Here is a 6000-nt window from a genome sequence, read left to right on the forward strand (position 1 = left end):
TCAGGTCATGATCCCAGGGGTCCTGGGATCGAGCCCCGCATCGGGCTCTCTGTTCTGCAGGGAGCCTGCTTCCTCCTCTCTCTCTCTCTGCCTGCCTCTCTGCCTACTTGTGGTCTCTGTCTGTCAAATAAATAAAATCTTTAAAAAAAAAAAAAAAAAAAAAAAAAAAATAAATCCCAGCCTGGGTCGCAAAGCCTCCAGTAACTGGCTCTTGGACGCCCAGCCCCTGAACTCCCACAGCTCCAGAAAGTTTATCTCTCCTGCTCACTTTCTTCCTTTGTCACATTCTGTACTGCCATCTTTGCAGATGGTTAGACTGTCCTGTTTTAACATCTTCTGGCTTGGAGGGCAGAGAGCGGGTACTTTCATTAAGCTTCTTATAATAGGCAGTGAACAGGCACTACAGATTTGGGCAAACTCAGCTTCTGTGGGGCCCACTGTCTCTCCCTGGCCTTACCCAAGGGGCTCACAGTGATTCCACTTACAAATGAAGCTTTTGCTATAAATGTGGCTGACGGGCCTGGGGTCAGTGTGATAGGCATCTCTGAAAAGTGATGAGACTATCCCCCAATAACCCCTCCTCATTCCCTGCATAATAAAAAATGCCAGAAAGCAACCCTTGGTGTTGACTTGAGACCTTATCCTTTGATGTCTAGGTTTCTCTAGTTCTTATCTCCTCCAGGAGAGTGTTTTCAGATGTAGGGTTATTGGATTGCCTCTTCAGATCTCCTGTGGTCCTGGGGAAATATGCAGATTCCCGGACCCACACACGGAAGGCTGTTGGACCAGATTCTTAGGTGGGAGGCAAGGCCTGCCTCTCCCATGTGACTCCTATGTACTCTCAAGTTTAAGGATCTCTTACAGAGAAGAGGAGGGAGAGAGGAGAGAAAAGCATGTTCAGTGGCTCCCATAGCACACACACACCCCCCACCCCGGATTCTCACACCACTAAAGGTCAATTTTGTCATTCTCTTTCAGAAAGGAGTCTCAGACACTGATGTGTGTGGATAAGACAAATGGCCAAAGGCCCCCCAGTGAATTAGTGCTCAGACTGGATCCAGATTGGATGCAGATCTAGCTGGCCCCATGTCTTCATTTCTTTCCATGACGTTCCACTGCTCTCCCTACTGCTACCCAGGGCACCTCTCTATTCGCAGGCATCTGAGATCCTGGGTTCCTGTTGATACTTTTATGTTGACCAAGAGGACTTCTGAGATGCTACTCCTACTCTACGGGTCATTTTCCTGAAGAGTGCAAAGCTCAAAAAGCTCCTGGAAATTTCTCATCTACCTATAAGCTCTCCGCCAACTACAATATGACATGGGTTGGGTATGAATCCCCCACACCTGCCCTACACACACACACACACACACACACACACGCACACACGCACGCACACACGCACTCTACCTCTCTCTCATTCCTGAGCTTTATGGGACAGACAGTCCATACAGACGCATGCTACCATGGGAACGTGGGTACAGAATATGTAGCTGGTTTTCCTCTTTCTTGTACAGATATTTTCAAAACAGTGTTTCTGTGGTGATATCTTTTTTAGTCTCCTTGTTTCCTTGACTACATGATGAAAGCCTCTAAATGCTTTTTAGTAGATCTTTCTCTACTGAGCTTGGTGACTGAAGGAGCATTCCTAGTCTCGATTCGAAGTCTATTGTATTAATTATATCATTCATCTATTTGCAACTGAATCTCAGGATATGCTTGCATAAAACAACTTCCTGCCCAAGAACTTAGGAGCACATTCTTCCCTCTACTCCAGCAGCTCGAGTACTTCTCCTGCTGGTGTTGCCCTGTCCCTCTCTGTTCAAATCTTTCTCTGCCATCTCTCTTTCAGACCCAGGTGTGATTTTGGATCTCTGTACCTATGTTCGTACTGGTTCTAATGTGAGGTTCTACTCCAATTTCTAATTGAGCCCTCTCTGATTTTGAGCAAGTTGCTAAAACTCTCTAAGACTATTTCTTTATTCACCATAAAGAGTGTCCGTTGATCACTGGAGCTACCATTTGCTGCCCTAAGTATTTTATACATGTTTTCTCATATCTTCCTAACACCCGTTAAAAGGGATACCATTGTTCCCACTGTACAGATGAAGAAACTGAGACGGATAGAGACTGAAGTGCCCAGAGGGACACAGTTAATGATGATCCAAGAAGGAATTAGAACCTGTGAAAGGAAAAGTCCTTTCCTTTTTTTGGTGAAGTTTTCCACCACTGTTGTACTTAATTCTGTGACCAGGTTCCCCATACCAACCAGTTCTCCAAAACCAGCTGGGCAGTCTGTCCAACCTGCTTCTGACACAATCCACCTGGAGTTAGCATTCAGCTCCCACAAGGGCCCCAATCCACAAGACTCTCACTCCATCCAGATGCCAATTGCATATCCCACATTATCACCTACATCTCTAATCATCTCCTCGGGGTTGGTAATTTGTAAGAGTGGCTCACACAACTCAGGGAAACACATTTACCAGTTTATTATAAAAGCTCCAGTGAAGGATGTAGACTAACAACCAGAAGAAGAGATACACAGGGCAAGGTCCGGAAGGGTCCTTAGCACAAGAACTTCTCTTTCCCGTGGAGCTGGGGTGCACCACATGCTAGCATGTGGTTGTGTTCCCCAGCCAGGAAGCGCTATGAATTGATACTTTGGGGATTTTTATGGAACTCAATCTTTAGCCCTTCACTGAAAGTTGTAAGGAGTGGGCTGAGAATGCCAACCCTCTAATCACATGGCTGGTTCTCCTCACCCTTGGGTCTTTCCAAAATTCACTTCATTAAATAAAATTAACTGAAGTGTGGTTGAAAGGAGCTTCTTCTAAATAATCAGACACTCCTTTCACCTTTATCTCATTGTATCACTTAAGAAATTCCCAGGGCTTCAGGAGCTCTGTGCCCAATATATATTTGGTCCACAAATTCTGTGATACTCCTCCTTTCAAGAACTACAGCTGAATTCCACTTCTCTTGATGTGGGTTGAACTTAGTGACCCTCTTCTAATGGCAGCATGTGGGTTCTGAAACTAGATCATAAAAGGCATTAGAGTTTCCTCCTTGCTCTCCCTCTCAGATCACTGGCTCTGGGGGAAGCCAGCTACCATGTTGTAGTAACACTCAAACAGCCCAGTGGAGAGGTCCACATGGCAAGAAACCGAGGCCTCCTGCCAACAGCCAGCAAAGAACTGAGACGGTCTGCCAACAGCCGTGTGAATGAGCCCTCTTGGAAGAGGGATCCTCCTATCTCATTCAAGCCTTCAGATGACTGCAGTCCAGCCAAATCAGAATTCCAGCCTCAGGAGAAACCCAAAGCTAGAGCCACCTGGCTAAGCCTCCATAGAATTTCTGACCCACAGAAACTGAGAGTGGTTTTAAGCAGCTATGTTTGAGGACCTTTGTGTCACAATGATAGCTAATGGAAAGACAGGGCTCGGTACAAGATGTCCCAAGCACTAGTAAACTCATACTCTTTTTCCCTACTTAGGTACCTTGAAGTCAAGGATTCTGAAGCTCTAGAAGGCTATACATGGAAGGAGGTAGGATCCTGGGTCACTGGAAGCAGAGGTAGTCTAGGAAGCCATCCCTTTTGTGTTCAACCACAGGCACAGGACTTGTTAGAGAAGCTAGTGCTTCTCACTCTGCAAATATGTCCTCCTTCTGACTCCTCCTAGCATTTACTGTTCTTGCCCACAATGCTTATAATTATTCGCCATTTTTCCATGAACATCAAACTAGTGGTTAGAAGATCCTAGGCAGTATGTGCTTCGCCAGCATGTGTCCATTAATCCTCCTCATTTCTCAGATGTGGAATCTGAGACAGAATGGGGAAGGGACTTGCTCCAAGATCACATGGCTCTGAAGAGGCAAAGCTGTTAAGTGCTCTGAGTCAAACTCAGAGCTCTCGGCCTCTCTGACCTGTCCCCTCCCGGGGATCCCTGTATCCCACACAGGGCCGGACAGTCTCTTGCATTCAGTTGTTTAATCCATGTCTGTGACTGCATGAATATGTGAACGAACAAATGGTAATATATTAAGAAGGGAAAGGTCATGGAAGTTCACCCATCGTCCAAAAATTCTGTTGTCCTGAATCTTGTTTTCCTCCTACAAATGCCCCCTTTTATTTGTATGCATCTGAACTTTAGGGAGTTAGCAACTAGAACACATAAAGAGATTCATTCACTGGAGGAAAATCAGGCTTCGAGAATACTAGGAGATTCTTTGTAAAGTCTACAGCTTTAGATCAAGAGCCCAAAGTGCTTCAGGACATCAAACAAATTCGGGACTTTCTGAAGAGCCGACTCATTAAGGCGAGTCACTGTAATCCACAGGCACCTTTAAGGAGAGGACAGGAACTACTGTACTGGGGGCGGGGGTGCCCAGTTCTCTAGAAACCTGTGTCCATTCACAGGTCCTGGCGGGGGGAACCTTGGCGTGATGACAAAGGCCGAATTGTTCTCTTCAGAACAACACGCTAATGCAGTGAAAGAGTGGGTGCCCTGTGTACCAAGGAAGAAAGGCCGTAAATGAGTCCCTGGCACCGACACAGCAGGTCAGCCTTAACAAAGATGGGGACGGCACTCCCTGCCAGGACCAGTCTCTGCAAGCCTGCTCGAGAGTGAAACCCTATCAGATTTAAACTACAGCAGCTCCATTTCTCAAGTACGCAGCCAGGGCAGCCTGGGAAAAAGAAGACGATCCCTTCCTAGGGAGGGGAGATAAGTAATGAATAGTCTCAAAGTCCTGCTCTTTCTGATGTATTCGGAATTGGCATTAGCGTCGAGTCACTGCCCTGTTTCCAAGTTCACACCTGTATCTGTTCCAATCCCCTCAAGGAGACCTTAAACCTTCCTGGTTGTAAACCTTCTTTTTCCTGAAATAAAAAATGTTTAAAGTGGTTAGGTCTGGGGAGAGTTAGGGGGATCAGGGAGGGGAGAGACATGGGTTTTCAATTTTTACCTTCTTGAATTCGCATTTTATTGCGTGTACTTACTCATTTTACTTCTGTAAATGTTAGAGTCCACCTTGGTGAGGATTTTACTATCTGGGTCTTCATTTTCCCGTTATTCTGTTTCAGAGAATTAATATTGTATTTTTCTCAGCTTTTTAACTACCAATCTCTGACCTAAAACAACATTTCCTGTTCCCATAAACAAAAACCTTGCTTCCCAGAGAAGAGTCTGTTCACTGTGTGTTCCTCAGAGCAGAATATTACAAAACACCTTCACTGAACAACAAGAAAAATGGGTTATGGGTTTTTCTGTAATTTTAGTACTGTTTAAGATGGTGTGACCACATACTACTCTTTTACTAAGAGCCATGGTTTCTAACTCATAGTGATTTTTCCCCTCAAAGGGCATTTGGCAATCCCTAAACATTTTTGGTTGTCTAAGTAGGGGGATGTGTCCTACCAGCCCCCAGACAGGCTGCTAAATGCCCCCCAGTGCAGGGAAGTCCCTGAAACAAAGAATTATCGAGTCCAAAATGCCAATAGTATCCACGTTGAAAAAACCTCATTTGTTGACTCCATTGTGTAATATGTAGAAATCAAACTTAAACTTGTGCTCAAGGAACAAGCGATTCAAAGGGAGGGGAACCCTCTCCTAATTATTTGGATTTCACGGCAAGTGTGAGATTGAGATTGGCCAGGTTCGGGAGCAGAAGTTTGTGTCCGTTCTTCCCAGATATACTAGGTACTTGATAAATGCTTCGAAATGGAATTGAAACTCTCCTTTAGTCTTTATTCATTTATGAAGTAGTTCTTGAATCTCTGTTACGTTATCAGGTAGACACAGATAGTAAAAGTCTGTCCAGCTATAAGTACATCAATTCTTAATAAAAACAGAAGTGCCCAGGTCATTTCTAAATATCACAATCAACATTTTGGCCAGGATAGGTCTTGGGAGTACTAAGATGAAATGAGAATGACCATGAACCGTTCAGCAATTTTATATATTAAAAGTGCATAGGATTAATTTCTACTATGGCTGA

This window comes from Mustela putorius, unplaced genomic scaffold, assembly GCF_011764305.1.
Source record: "Mustela putorius furo isolate JIRA1106 unplaced genomic scaffold, ASM1176430v1.1 tig00000224_pilon_pilon_pilon, whole genome shotgun sequence".
Classification (NCBI taxonomy): domain Eukaryota; kingdom Metazoa; phylum Chordata; class Mammalia; order Carnivora; family Mustelidae; genus Mustela; species Mustela putorius.